Source organism: Cyclopterus lumpus, chromosome 14 (assembly GCF_009769545.1).
Source record: "Cyclopterus lumpus isolate fCycLum1 chromosome 14, fCycLum1.pri, whole genome shotgun sequence".
Taxonomy (NCBI): Eukaryota; Metazoa; Chordata; class Actinopteri; order Perciformes; family Cyclopteridae; genus Cyclopterus; species Cyclopterus lumpus.
Window position 1 is genome coordinate 17,365,111 of NC_046979.1, and position 16,263 is coordinate 17,381,373.

Sequence of the window (16,263 nt, forward strand, 5' to 3'; positions counted from 1 at the left end):
TGGACCTCGGGCACCTGCGTCAACCGCGAGGAGCCCGCTGAATAACGCACCAGGAGGAGGAGGAGGAGGAGGAGAGAGAGAGAGAGAGAGAGAGAGAGAGAGTCCCTTCCAGCTGCCGAGAGCATCAGTGACAAGCTGGTCGCTTAACAGTGAACCCTCCCGCAAACGACCACCGCATGTCCATGTGGGCATTGATCCGCGTGACAGACCCCCGCCTGTAAAGCAGACCCCTTCGGGTTCAGGGTTTGCCCCTCCTGGCCGGCGCCGATCTGAGAGGGCTAGAAGGAGGGGGGCGGGGGAGGTTAGTTTGAAGAGAGCAAAGCTTTGTGGGAGGACGCCGATTTCCCTTTGATTTTCACCGCTGGAGAAGAAAAAAAAAAAAAAAAAAAAGAAGCCGAGCCCAGTGGACAAATAACAGCTGAGGGAGAAAGAAATCAGTCGGACCAAACGTCAGAAGAACCTCATTAACTCCAAGGAAACCCAGTGTGGAGAGAGAGAGAGAGAGAGGGAGAGAGAGAGAGAGAGAGAGAGAGAGGGAGGGAGAGAGAGAGGGAGAGAGAGAGAGAGAGAGCGAGAGAGAGAGAGAGAGAGAGCGAGAAAGAGAAAGAGAGAGAGAGAGAAGAAACAGCAAGGAGAGCACATCCCTTATTGCTGCTGGTGAGATTATTATTTCTTTTAATGCTTGTCATTATTGTGTGTTTCATGTAACGTCATTTATTGGGTTTCGCACGTGTCGCTGGCCGGATAATAGCCGGAGATGATTGAAGATGTGCTCCGTGGCAATGTTTCATTCACATGCAACAACTGCTGTGTGTGTGTGTGTGTGTGTGTGTGTGTGTGTGTGTGTGTGTGTGTGTGTGTGTGTGTGTGTGTGTGTGTGTGTGTGTGTGTGTGTGTGTGTGCGCAGCTACCGCAGTATAATTGACGGTTTAACAGGTCTCCCCCTCGCATGGCTTAGAGGACATGCTGCTGCTGCTGCTGCTGCTGCTGAGAGGATGCGGCGCTGCATGCGTTAGTCTGATGGGCATGGACCAGAGTCGGTCGCGGATTCAAGTGTCGTTTAGGCAGTGGACAGCAACTAATGTGGGTTGTTGTTGTTGTTTTTGTTGTTTTTGTTTTATTCTTTGTGTGGGAATGCAACAAGACAATGGCGGTGTTACACGGGCTTTCTCCAGCTTGACTTCTCAGGACAGTCAAATGGCATCACAATGCGACACTATACGGCAGTTGTTACTTTTCCTTTAATGGGCAATTAGAGGACGGCGCGCGCGACGTTTCTCCTCTTCGCAAAGCCGCACCTGCAGCCGGACTCGCGCTCGTGACGCCCGCGTGCGGGGGAAAATCCGGTCGGAAACAAGCACCCGCAACCAGTGACAAGACGTGTTGAGCAGAGGCTAACTTAACCTTGGAGCCCCCCCCCCCCCCCCCCCCCGCACGCCCACACAACACTGGCTAACGACATCCAATGTGTGCCGGTGGAACCCCGTCTGTGTGGCTGTATTGATAAGTTTAATAGAAGAAGAAGAACAACTGATCTTCTCTTTATTATGTCGACAGAAAAAACAACATTGACATGCGGCCACGCGTTTTTCACTTGAGAGATACACATTGTTTCTCCGAATGATTCAAACTCAATGTTGTGTGTTTGGCTGAGGAAGCATAAACCGGCCTCATTAAAAAAAAAAACACACATAATACCTTCTTGAGAAATCTGGTTCTGTGTGTGTGTGTGTGTGTGTGTGTGTGTGCGTGTGTGTGTGTGTGTGTGTGTGTGTTTCCGCCTGCCACTTTCTCCCTCTCCATCCCCTCACCCCTCCTCTCTGCCTGGGACCATGCATGCCATGTAGTGTGTTGACAGCCACATTATGAGCAAAGACGTCTCTCCTGAAATCAAACCCGACAGTTTTAATAATTCAAATATTGCCGTTGCAAAAGCACATGCAACCCAACCCTCTGCCCACCAAAAATGAAAACTTTTTTTTTTTTTTTTAAATGATACGAATAATCTGGTAAAATGGGGTCGCATGCAGACGACACAAACAAGACACGCTTTCACAATTACTGCTCTGTTGTTTGTTTGCTGCCCAAGAAGTCAACGAGCAACACGTGATTTCCCCCCCCCACACACACACACACACACACACACACACACACACACCGTGGAGTAGTGAAAGCCCCTGACTGTGCGCCCATTGCTCTTAAAAAGCATTTGTGCCGCATCTCTCTATGTGCACAACCTGCTAATTGGCACTTATCCAGACGAGCTGCACATAACAAACCAACCTGTTGGTCGTGCACGCTGACAAGGTTCCAACGCCGGCCTGACACGCATGCGGACACTTTCGCATGAGGGCTTTGTGGGAAGTCTCTCACTCGGTGGGTCGTTTCCCCACTCTCTCCCTCTCCGTCCTTCGCCTGCCACATTTCCAGGAGTTTCCCTCTCCACCCCCCCCCCCCCCCCCCCCCCCCCAGCACACCACACACCCATGTGTTTACCACACCTGTCACTCATTTGATGTAATGCACAGTCATCTGGAGCTCCTCGCCGCCTTTGCCCTGCTGCCCTAATGCCATGACTCCCTGGACTCAGGAGTGACCGCAAGTAAATTACTTTTCTCAGCCAGTTTCTTCATCTGTTGAGACGCACACAGCAGAGAGAGCCCCCTCCCACACACACACACACACACACACACTCTCTTTCACAGCAAATGTCTGCGTGGTGGAAGGGAAGCAAAACTCAGATGAATTGTCCAGCAGGGAATGTGTTAGGGAGAGCAGATTGTTGTTGAGGGAGGTGTCGTCCCTTTCAGAGAGATACAGACGGATATGTTGCGCTTCCGCGGCTTCCACTGTTGTGAACCCTGCTACATCTGAAGTGCCGTGATTGGAGGATCTGTTTTGTAATTGCCATTATTTGGATGCTGCATGCGGATGCAGTCAAACAAATCGGGTGGCGGAGATAGAGGCAGATTGTTGCGAGGATTAGCATTTCCATATTGTTTCTGGAGGCAGAGTGAGGCGTGATGCGGTAAAATGGAAAGTATCTCCGGTGATTACAAAATATAAACGAGGGTAATGTCTTCCAGAGTGTTAAGGGAAAACATCTTCTTCTTCTTCTTCTTCTTTTGCAGGAGGCATATTCTGCCCACAAATGAATGTTAATGTTTACATGTTTGTGAATGACCTGGTATATGCTAAATACTATGGTTACCCGCCACGACGGTTGGCATCCATTAATGATAATGATCACAGCTGACAGGCAGTAATCACGAGGATGCTGAAGCCTCGACCACGATCATGTCAGTGGTGACCGAGGAGCTTTTGAGGAGGACCTTTACAGCGTGGCGTGGAGGAGTGGAGGACAATGAGGAGGCCACGCCGGGTTAATACCGTAAACAGAGGACGCACTTATTTAGCCCAACCAAAAGCATCATTCGTAGGCTGAAGTGAAGAGATTGAATATTTGAAGGCTGTGGAGTGCTTTTGCATTAGTTGTAATTTCCCAACATGTTCACTGCTTCCAAATCATTTTCACTTACCTCACTCACTCTGTGGCTTGGTGAGCGCCCATCATTTCCCCATTCATGTGCAGTGAGATGAATCACCGGAGCTTCTGATTCCGATTCTTGATTCATGATCGTTACCGTGATTGTCACCGATCTTAATCCTGCACGTGACTCCGCTCCCACGGCTTCCATTTGATACGTGAAAAAAAAAAAAACACAAAACAAATGAGTCGCGTTACTTTACTTCTGGCAGAGACGAGAACGAGCTCGTGTGAACGCACGTTTCCGTGATATAGGGACAGGAACTGCTCGCCAAAACGCCATAAAACATCTTCAACAAGTATATGTGCAGAGCAAGTCATCGACTATTGGAGCTGCCACGGTTTGCCGAGTTACGCCGTTGAAATTGTTCTCGTTAGATTATCGTTAATAGATTTGTTATTTTTAAGTATTTATCTGTAGAAAGCTCGTCAGTTTTTTTTTCCTTCTTCTTTTTTGAAGGAGTTTGAGCAACGTTTTGTGTAATTTAGTTAACTTGTGTTCCTCACAAGGAAGGTGAAGAGGAAATCGCCGTCACACAGCCGTGTTCTACAAACACAAATAGAAAGCAATCACAGATCAAAAGGTCATTTCAATTTTTCAAGATTGGAGCCACTATGAAATATGTTTGAGATGAGCACCCAGAGGAATGAACCCAGGGGTACATTCTCAAAATGACATTGTACATTTGAGATGAAATATTGATTGTACTTTCCAAAGCCCTGGAAATAATATGTAGGAATTCTTCATTTAGATGTCATTCCCCCTTTAAACGCCTTCCATGGTTTACGCTGACCTTTTGAAGGTTGACAGTCAAAATCTCTGAAATGTCATAATTATCCAGCAGCCTAAAGCTTCATATCAGGACCGGCTGTTTTGACATGATGCCTGCAGACCCTGAGAAAACTCCTAAAATGTCTGACGCTGTATTATTACACACATCGAAGACCTGAAATGGAGCCTAACAACGCCCCTCAGCTGTTATGAAATAACTCTAAATCAATGCCTCTCGTGGCTTATTGCTTAATCCAAAACTGCATTGATTTGATCAACCGGCACAAGGACGGGAAGCGAAGCGATAAATATCGGTCTTTGGATCGCAGTGGACCGAGGACTGAGAGGTCCCGATGGGCGGTCAGATTCTGATCCTGGTCCAGGTGAGTTGAGGAATACAGTGGAGCTTGTATCACATGCACTGTGCATGTGATCCGAGGTGCGTGCACAGACTGCAGTCAGGTGTGATGTGTGCAGGGGGAGTGGTGGAGCACTTCTGGTGTTCTTTTGAGGCTTCAGGCACACAGTTATAGACAATTAAACCTTTTCCTGTGTACCACTGTTGTCACACACATACAGCTGTTGCCTCGGTAACCCAGTGTTTTCGGCTTGAGATATGGAGAAGGGGGATTATTGGGAACCGATGGTCCTGAGGGCTTTTCTGTGATGTTAAGAGGGGTGAGAAGCTTTAATTGTCTTTTTTCTTCTTCTTCTTCTTCTTTTTTAATGGACCCCGATTAAATTGATTGTGTCCCGAGTGTCCCAGGGGTGACACCAACTTTAACACCGATCATCATTTCTGTCGAGATATAAACCGACCAGCGAGACGAGGGAAGACGTTTTTTTTTGTGGTGATTCTGCGCGCAGCACAATGTGTAACGGGAGAAAAAAACTGTGAATGTGGCGTGTGTGATCCCACTTTGGCAGGGCGCAATGAATCTTGATCCAGATTCAATCGCAATTTTTTGACATATTCCTGACTGAGTGAGCGTCTGCTCCCATCCCAGTGCGAATTCACAAGAGATAAGAAAACACATGGGCCTCATTCGAAAAAACCTTGTCATGTCAAATAGAATGAGAGGCTGTCGAGCACTCCCCGGTATCTGCCTCTGCCTTTACTAATTTGTTCATTTTCCGGACTGATGTTCGGACGGAACAAGCAATTTGAATATGTCATATTGGGCTTTCGGAAATTACGAAGCCGATGTTTCTGTAATGTTTGACCTTTTATAGAGCAAACAATCGGGAGAGAGAAATCTGCATATGAATAAAGAATCATTGCAGCTTTCGTGAACAGTGAAGTGAGTGGCTGAGCAGAGGGAGGGTCCTAGTTGAAGCCATGTTTAGAACTCTTCATCACATTTTATGGCGAGTTGAATGGACATCCTATGCAGAGGACTGCAATGTTCTTATGTAACTCAATTTAACTCAAAGCACATTTCTGCACAGCAACCAACAGCTCCCTTCCTTATAAGTAAGCTCACCATCGAGAACCATAGTATTATTTTTTTATCCCAGGCTGCCAGATGATTGTTGCTTTTTTTAATGTGCGTAGCGTTTGGCCACCCTCATGCTGTCTCAGCCTACTCTTTATTGCACCAGGTATGGCATAGAGAAATTTCCTTCACAGAGATTATTTTACATCACCATCGCATTGCTGTGCAACACTGTGTAGGTGTGATGATGGATGCTGAAATGTATTTTAAATGCACAAGGGGATTTTACAGTTTAAATTGTACCATAAATGGTTCCTGTCAAGAACAATAACTATCAGATTTTCGGCATTTGCCACAGGAAATCTGTTAGTCAAGGTTATAATGACTGACTAACGAAATATGCCTCAATAAACCGAGGGAGTCGTGGGTATAGCTCAGGCAAAATACCGAGATCAGACAAGGCTGCAGGGATGCAACAAGAGTAAACATCAAAGATGATAAAAAGGCCTTAATTGCGATGCCACTTTGCTGGAAGCTCGCTCTTAAGCTAAGGAGCCCTGACAGCAACAGCATGGTCACCTTTAGTACACAACCTTGACAAAGAAACTGTCAGCAGGATCTGGCTTGAGGATTTTCTGTCAAGGGGGACCTTAAGTTCAGAGACAACTTGCTGCCAAGTCTTTCAAAGACTAAAAAGCACATTAGCAGTTCTAAAAAAAAATCAATGAGAAACAGGCATCCAGCGACAAGATGCTAGAAACCGGGCAGATGTGGTTCTGTCTTGTTGCTTTAGTTAAAAGCCTCGCTGCAGCTTTGCAGCGGCGTCACGGTTACGACGGACAGCGAAGGCATCGCCGTGTTGGAGTCATTGTGAGAGCAAATGCCATTAAAGGGCTGGTGCATCTGCGCTCTTTTTCACATTGAAACTACCACTCAGTTGTTGCAAAAAAAGCAGAGTGAGAACAATTAGGTTGTGAACAACACTATCTGAGTCAGAAACATATTTTATCCCCCTCAAAAAATAATCTAAATCTAAATAAATCAATCTACGTGTACATTGTCTTTAGAATATTTGAACGGCTTTAAGTGGCCAGATGGCACCTTTCTAAAAGGGAATATAAGCCAATATTTTACTGTCTTCAAAGCCACAAGAATCCCTTGATAAAAACAGTCAACATTTTACCTCACAGGACACGAGGTACTGCGGAAATAGCGCTTGTTTACTTGTGTTATTGTGTTATTGTGTGACTTTTGGAGCCTTAGCGTTCACACAGCAGTACATTTGTTAGCTTCTTCAAACTGGGAGCATGTAGACTGCCATCTAAGTTACTGTAGTAGTACACCGACTATGGGTTAGGATATATCTGTGTATATTTAATTGATATAGAAAATATATATATATATATATATATATATATATATATATATATATATATATACAAAAAAAATATATATATATATATACACATATGTGTATAATATATATATATATATTGGAAAACGTTCTTAGAATTGGGGAGAATAGCATTTTGACATACATATATACTTGGACCAAAACTTTAATTTGAAAACATAAACAATACTGGAAGCGACAGATTTATTTACAAACTCAAAAAAAACAACTAAGGGAGATGTAATAAAACATTGTTTTCTCAAATGTCCTGACCCAGCAAGCACTTTCATCAAGAGACAGTGCAACTTTATTACATTTGACAGACCATGAAAGTGAATTGTAGACACAATATACCTCAACAAAATATCATTTGTACATCTAAAGGTTAACCTGGTTGGAACCAGCCTAGCAGTGAGCTTTTATCAGCTTTTTATCCTGCATGAAAATGTTCACTATCTTCATGAACTGCAGCTTCTAAGAGCCTTACAGCACCTGCATAAGACTTTTACAACAGCTACGGGGGCATTCCTATGAATACTGATTCAATACTTAGGTAATCTGAAAGCAAAGACTTTCTCATCTCCTCAAATAAAAAGAAATGAATAAATGCCATTGCAGGGTCACTTCTAGCTGCACAAGAATGCAAGTTCATATTTTTATTAAGCAGAATGCGTAACTACATCCTCTGTAATTTAATGTGCACATATGTATTAAAATTTTTTTTTTAAATTTTTAAAAAAAAAGTCAGACAAAAGGCAGAAGGGATGACATTTGTCTGCAATCAGCGAGGATGGCATCCTAATGTCCCTGGCAGTCAGACCGTGGCTTTGCCTCAATGCATATCCATGAACATCGCACACAGGCAAAGGGACAACTTTGACACCCACCTTGAATGAGTTTGACACGATGCCAAGACAGTGACCGCTCGGTGAGGACGGGATGACTCCGTCCTCCTCTAAAACCAACGGGGCCTCTTCCAGTGCCGCGTCTCCTGCGTGGAATCGGAGGGACGGAGAGCGATGCAACATTAGGAGGACTTTTGTTGTCCGTGGAATCATGTCGGGATGATATTGTGATGCAGGAGCTTTTTTCTTCTCCATTATCGATTAATTTTCTCATTATTTTTTGCGATTAAACTTGATCTACCAAAACAAAAACAAAAGTGAGAAATGCTAATCTCAATATCCCAGAGCACCAGATGACATCATTTAAATCCTTGTTTGTTTAAGCAACAAAACCCCATGAGAACAAAGAGATAAAAAAAACAACAGGATGTCTGCTCTGCAGGTTGATTTGACTTGATGTATATCAAAGCAATGCACAATATGTGTATGTTTATACATCCTGAATCCCTAAATTCAGATTGTTTATTTCGCCTTCAAAATTTCCAATGAATTATTAATGTGCTGTAGTTGTGTTGTTCACATTCCTGTATCTTGGGGTGCTAAAAGTATTTGAATGACAAGGGAGGTTTGTGTATTCAGATTCAGTAACTGTAATGGACCATTAAAGATTCAGTACCAAGAAGGACATAAAGCTTGATTACCATATAAAAGTGAATTCAAATGTGCAGCTATTTTCTGTATTAATATTGCATCTCGCTGCGGTCGCTCCTATTTCCAATGTAACAGACTTGAAAACGACCCAACAGGTGCACAGACACTAACGTGGAGCGACCCCGTGCTTTGTGTTTCGTGCTGTGTGTTCGGTACCGGTCGGAGCTTTCAAGATGTACGTTTGCAAGTTTTCAATTATAGATGAGGAAGGATAGCAAAAACACGCCAGTGAACACAAACGCCAAGGAATCTGCTGTTGGACTGACTCTCGCTGACCTTGTAGCCTTACCAAAGGAAGTGCTCGGAAATAAATTGTTTGCACCCAAGCGACCCGTCCATTGAAAGCCAGAGTCCACGCTGATAACGGGCGGTAAGAAACAAAATGGCCAAAACAATGAATCAGTTTTTTGAACGGCAATCAATTACTTTCACTTGATCGTGTAATTGATTAATGCACTACTCTCATCAGACTCTTGAGTCGTCTATAGATTGGCGACGAGTATAATAGCGGGTTTGAAAGGATGAAAGCACTGAGGCCTGACATTAGCAGGAGACGCTGCAGTAAGTTTCAGTTGCAACAATGATACAGGCCAATAGGCCATGAAGGACTGCAGAGGATCCTGAAAAAGCACCAAGACACCTGCTTCTTCACGATAGCTTTATTGATCCGCCATGAGTCTGCTCGCTGTTATTAATAATTAAATACTCTGGTACGTGTAGTTACCATGGCTTCGTCTGGGAATTTAAGGGCGTGTTGTCAGAAGTCTCCTACTACCATTATACCACTGAGTGGATGCTGGCAGCACTCGTGTTGTTCTTTTCTCTTGAAACACAGAACTTGGAATATATAATACGAGTGTGTTATTGGGAGAAGTGCTTATGGAAATTGAAAGTACTCGCCGCTTTGTTGGGAGTATCGCCTGCCGTTTATTTTGAGACCAGACTGTGATCTTACTAGTTTGCTGTATCTAAGTGGTACCAAAATAAATAAAAGCTGCTTCGCCTTTCAGAGGCGGAAGAAAGAAAAACATCAGGCGGTGATGAATTCTGCGCAGGCAAAAGACTTTACAAAAGATTATATGTGTAAAATAATCAGTTAAGGCTGACTTTGTATTATAACGACTTACTTCGGGCAGGTAACATAAAACTGTCTATTTAGTTCAATTTCACAAACCCTCACCAGTACTGAAGCACCATTATTCCTTGTGTGTATATGTTTGACCCCAATAAAGTACTTCCCATTATGGTTCCTTTTATTTCAAGTCACCGACACGCTATACTTAAAGGTACTGCTTACAGTGTTAGCACCTGGGCTATTCATCGACATCTATTTCAAAAGCTGTGGGTCGGCGCGTCGCAATAGCGTCCCGGGCCAAAGCACGCGGCCGGCCCGAAGAGAAGCTGCAGCGTAAACGTCTCGTCCGCGGGCCCTCTTAAGGATTTCTGACGGCACGGTGCTCTGTAAACTCTGCAAACTGGAAGTGGCTTATCACAGCAGTCCAACCGTTATGCACGAACACCTCCGGAAAGCGAAAGCATCCCGGAGCACTTTGTCAAGTCGGCATCTGCAGCGAGACAGCAGCGCTCTGTTTACTTTTCGTCCCCACCCAACCATGAGCTATTAGGATTATCACCACGTGGAACGTGTTCCTGGTGGTCGTCGTCACTTACAATTGATTTCCTAATGTTTCTTTGTGTAAAAAGTCCTTCCTGTACTGCAGCTGTTGTGGTTACGTCGGTTTACACCGCGCATCAGCTGATGTTGGATGTCGGTATTCTGCCGTTACGCTCTTTTTTACTTTCACGGCCATGTCATACGTAAATGGCTTCCACTAACGTGACAGTAATCTTAATTATTGCCCTTGACCCGCACTGTTGAAGAAATTGTTTTAATCATAATAATACCGGAAAACTACGACATTTTATGATCCTTAACCTCAAATACTAAAGCAAAATACACACTTTTTAGTTCAGTGAATCGTTGCTATGACGTAAAGAGATTAAATGAATCCATTTGTTACAGCAGTCCTTTTGAATTTCATGACCCGTCATTTTCTGATCAGGCATCTGTCAAAAAGGGTGTACTATCTTGTCATTAGTGTTTTAGAGTCGATTGAGTAAAATATTGAAATATGATATGAGAAACGTCTTTTGATTGTTATTTCAATTGGGAATTTTAATACAATCTTTCAGTTGTGACGTTCATGAGGATCAATCATGCAACACTGCAAAACCTTATGTGTCCCCCCCCCCCCCTCCCCCACCGTGTGCAGGAGTTCTGGAGCCTCACACTTCAGTGCCTAACTGAGTCCGGCTCACCCCGCTGCAGTCAGTCGCACTCGCAGTTGTGTGCATCTCGGCCTCCGCCCAACCAGTAAAACTCCACCAGAGTGATAACTTGCTGCACCAGCAGTCAAAGCTGCTTTGATCTCCAGAATCACTCTCACCACAGAGTGTCAGGCCGAGCGGCGGGCAGCCCACACGGAGCACCCAGAATCATGGCCGCCACAGATACTCAGTCACACCGTCGGGCGAGCGTAGACACAGCCCGAGTAGCCAGCTGCACGGTGTTTGACGCGATCTGCCACAGTTGCACTCAGCACTCAGCATCGCTCTCGCCAGAGACGTGCTTACCTCCGCCTCAATCAGTCAGACTCGCTGGAGTGCTACAAAGCCTGAGCAGCTGGCGCCGTACGCTACATGAGACCAAGCAGCCATAGTCGGAGTCGCACTTGCCAGAGGCAACCCTCACAGCTGCCATCATTCACACTAAGTGGGATCCTACTGGCCACACACAAGCCCCCAGTAAACATCTCGTCCACGGAGGCTCACATCAGGACCAAAAGCTGATCACAGCCCAGTTCAGAGTCCCACTCCCCTCGTTCACACTGGAGGGAAAGCTGAGTTTCATCTAGACCTGGGGAGAGAGTAACTCGCAATGTTGGAGGATACCGGAAAAAAAGCTATGAATTGAATTATGGACCAACATTCATGGATCAAATTTAAATATGTCTTCTACCCATTTGTGTGGTGTAATAAGAAGGCATTAAATATGATGTGTGCGCGTGCCTTGATTTGTGGGAATCACATTTGCAGCGTAAGGTCTTTTTTTTTTTTTGAGGCACAGTATCTGCTCTTGAGATAAGATGAAATATTTCTTGCAAGCCTAATGTATTTCAGGGAAGAACACCATCAGTAATATCCCTCTGTGTCATACGGGGGAAATGGGTGGCCAACTCTTGCCTGTGGCATACACGCCTTCATATCTGGCTGAATGACGATAAGTTAAATTATGAATTGCCTATTTAAAATTCAGTCAAAGGGCGGTATTTGTTCAATGCACGGACATTTCTAATAACACACATGACGTCAACAGTATCAGATTATCCTGATTCTCTGTATTTCAGGAAAAAACTTTCATTACAAGTTTCCAACAGATTGCATACTCCTTCAAAATGAAATACTGCAGACTTATGAATCATACAAGTGTTGTATAAGAAGCTGGTAAGGTGAAAATCCAGCTTTTCGCTGGTTTATTATATTTCCTAGTCATTAATTGTGCATGCAGCATCAGTGAAATGCTGAGAAGTCCCATATAAAACTATCCTTTTCCTTGTAAGGTTAGACACGTGCATTTGAGCTTTACTATAGCAGCAGATCTACACTGAATGTATTTCCAGAAATACAATAAGCTTGTTGCTTTTGAAAGCCGCCTCATTTATCTTAAAGCAGTAGTGTACTCAATAGAATTCTTCCAGTAGATTCTTGTTTGGATTTGATGAGAAAACAAGATCAAAATTCAACACAACAAGTTGCATCTAAGTGGCAAAGATGAGCCAACACAGCTTCAAGGTGAACCACGGCATGGATATTTGATTTACTGCTTAAATTATTCCGTTGGGCCGGTCTATCGCGTCTGCTGAACTCTCCTTCTCTTTGTATGGCCATTACCAGAAAGTGAAACATTGCATTTCAATTACAGTCGGGCTATAGCGCTGTCATTCATGTGAGCAAAGGCAATAGCTTCTACTTACACTGAATCGCCAACCTGCCCGTGAATACGATACCTTAGTGTGATCGATAGCTACTGATCAAGCCACTTCACGGACGCACCCTTAAGTTGGATGGATTCAGTGACGTTAAAAGCCCTCTTGACTCTCACGCAATGAAAAAAAAATAAGCATGATGTAATGTGTCGCTTTGCATGAATGTTTTTAGGGTTTCTAAAATATTTGATGGACTCTTTTGAGACAATGTCATTGCTTGATGGATCATGGCTCCAGCGGTCTCTGTCTTAATTTCCACGACACTACTTTGACACGCGCCGACGGTCCGTTAAGATATCAATAACCTCTTTTTTATTAACAAGACACTCACGGATGGCAATCTCGACAGCCATGCAGATGCTGTGGACGGCTCGAGAGGAGAAGTCAAGGGATGCCATTTTCATTCCATGGCAACCCATCCAATAGTTGTCAATACATTTCACTCAAAATCACGAATGTCACCCTCATACAGCAAAATGTTGGGGCATCGCCAAAGTCATTAGGGTTCATTGTCTGGGGACCGTCCATCAAACCGATATTTCAGCGTGTGAGCGGAAAAGTCAAGAGGAGTGAAGGTCTGGACAACACCTGCCATGTTAATGCTCAGAGCATTTTGTTACAGTAGTGATACGAAGTGATATACGGGGCATATGATTGATGGCGATGGCATGGAAGTCCCATCGATCGAAGAGCAGCCCATCGATCGAAGAGCAGCCCATCTCGTGATCTCGCTCGAGTGCGTCTTAAATCTTTGTGAAACCACAAGACTGAAAGGGCAAGATGAAGTTAAGACGGACATTTGCCCTGCGGCCTCTCACCATGTCGTACCCTGTTCATCGGATGACTTTGGAGGACTATCTGCCACTGAAAAAGGATCGCATTGTCATATCATTGCCGTTTCTTAAGTTTTTTAAATATTTGACAGACTTACTTTTTGATCTAGAAAGCTGCAATTTAAGTCAGGGTGGACTAGCTTAATGGACAGAAACTATTAATAATGCGTGCGATGTTATTAACTATCAATGTGGCACAATATATCAAATGTTGGTTTTGGGATATTGTGAAAACCATTGTTATTTTTTAGTCGTTCGGCAATTAGTGAGGCCCACCTGTTGGCTATGTAAAGGATAACGATCTGAGACCTCTGAAGTTTAAGTCTGAGCAGTACATTAAATGAACGGTTCATTAGTATAAGAAGCTGATTTCAGAGTGGTTCAGAGGAGCAGCAGGAAAACAGTACTTCAGAAAAGATATTTTGCATAGCGCCCGAAAACCCCAATGTGACATGGAGGTCAGCTCATTACCAAAACTAGACAGTGTGAAAGTTTCAATAGTCGAGACACTGTTGCTTCTGGGTTCGTCTTGAAATGTCTCGTTAGCAATATACTTTATTGGATATTTAACATAAAAAAATGAAGAAGTATGTAACCTGTGCAAAAAAGTGTCATTATTTATTTCTTCCTGGCTTGAAGCCGCCGTTTCTTTGGGAGACATATTTGATTGAGCGGTGAGTCAGCGTCTCGCAGTGTGGACAACGGTGTGTTCGGTAGTCAAGTGATGGATATGTTTTCTCTCATATAATGACTTTACGCATAATTAGTTTGAGCACACAATGTCTATATTTTTTTAATGATTTATAATGATCATTTACATTGTACTTGTTAGTATATTCCTTTTTTTTATTCCAAGTTCTAAAGATGTTTTTTTCATTTGAAATGCAATATTTTATGAAAGTTTTTCCATATTTTTTCCATTTTAGAAAGCTCATAGCTGCAGGTGTTGGGGATGCTGTGGTGAAATACAGCGTGGTGTGGTTGTAATTAGACTACAGGTCAATGAGAGTTCTCACTGCATATTTAAAGCTAATTGTTTTGGGTGGTTACTTATTTTAAATACATTATATTCTGAAGGTGATGTGTCAAGGGCTAACTCCTCCAACTCGACAACAAAGAGCTGTGTGGGGCCAGCAGACCCTCTTGGCCTAAAGTAGCCCCCCAGCACCCCCCTTAAGGACCTCAAAAACTGTATTGTCAGACACCAGTGAGATGGATAAAAAAGGATTTAAAAAAAAATGAACTAAGTAAGCATTCAGGAGGTTAATCATAAAACAATTACTGCCATGCAAATAAGTGGAACATGCTGTTTGCCATGAATAATGCAGGCACCCCCAGGGCCAATTAGTGGGGGCGCATCATCATTTCAAATAAGATTTCTCAGGTGATAACTTAAACACCGCCATGCCTGATACTGACAAAACCCGCGGGGGGGGATAATGCGGTTTTGCACAACGTCCAGTGTGGCGCGGCTCCATCAGGCTTTCAAGTTCATTTACGTCTGCTGGTTCAAGTACTGCATTATCTCGTACACCTGGTCCACCCTTCTTTTTTTTTTCTCCGTGCGCTCTGGAGCACCGTATAGTCCACAGCGAATTCCTTTGTTCTCCCTCCACTGACACGGTATGGCATGCTGTCTTGCATGCTTCGCCATGCCACACTCATTTGTATTCCCAAAGCAGCCGCACAGCGGTAGGTTACTGAGCTGACCTGCAATATCATTCCCGGCACACACCGGAGCTGCGATCTCACTGGCTGAGCACGTCCGCGTCCACACGGACAGCCGCAGAGGAAAAGTCTCACCGGGATCCGTCTTTCGTTGCCATTTGTTGAGTCACTGTCATGTGAAGTGCACTCTAACATCCAACATCCATCTTTCTTTTTTGTCTCTCCTTAGCCTTCAGAAATATTAACAGGAACAGATGTGTCATAATACAACCGGTCGCTTCATTTTTGAGAGTGGATTAGTTTGAAAAGTTGCAAGGAATGAGGAAGAGGAAGATGCACCATAAGTAAAAGTGGTTTCTCAAACAGTTGCTTATTTATTCATGCAAATCTCCAAATGAACGATGCCTTTTTTTTTTATATACTTTCCTTGTTTGTTATTGAGTATCTTAAAATAAGAGTGAGTCAATCGATACGTTCTATGACTGATGGAGCCTCTTCATTACATAACATCCACTTACAATGTTGTTCCCAGAGGGGAGTACCAAGAACCCTAATCCATACTTGGTATACAAACAGTCCATGTCAATTGTAGGTATAAGAATATGACAAAACAAAACAACATATTTCTTTTTTTAAACAAATATTTAAATAAATTGATTATTCAACAAATATATTAATAATACCGCGAGTTGACCCCACCACCCACCGGGCCAATTTTTAAGATCGGACAGCATATTTCAGAAGTTGTAAATTGCACTGTACTTCTCAAACCCTTCCTTCTGGTGCCCACTTCTTGTCATTGTAAGCCAGTTCAGCTCGCCCTCCTAATGGGCAAAGACTTTGTTCCAGCTGTAATCATAATCCATCGAGGGGATGCAGAACTTGTCACAGTCTGGACTGAGATATTAATTTCCCCTCCATGTGGGTCCCCGCTCTGCTGGCCATGTAATGCTATCAGCTCTGAAGGAATCTCGTCTGGTTAAGCCGTTCACAAACGTTCTGTTTGACATCC

At 43.8% G+C, this 16,263-nt stretch overlaps 1 protein-coding gene across 1 annotated transcript in view; it reads left to right on the forward strand.

Annotated features, from left to right (window-relative positions):
* Nucleotides 1–617: 617 nt before the first annotated feature.
* Nucleotides 618–16,263, forward strand: part of gabra3 (gamma-aminobutyric acid type A receptor subunit alpha3) — a 73,337-nt gene continuing 57,691 nt past the window's right edge. Inside the window, exon 1 of the mRNA XM_034550101.1 lies at nucleotides 618–657. The gene's annotated coding sequence lies outside the window, so the exon portion shown is untranslated. The remainder of the gene's footprint in view (nucleotides 658–16,263) is intronic.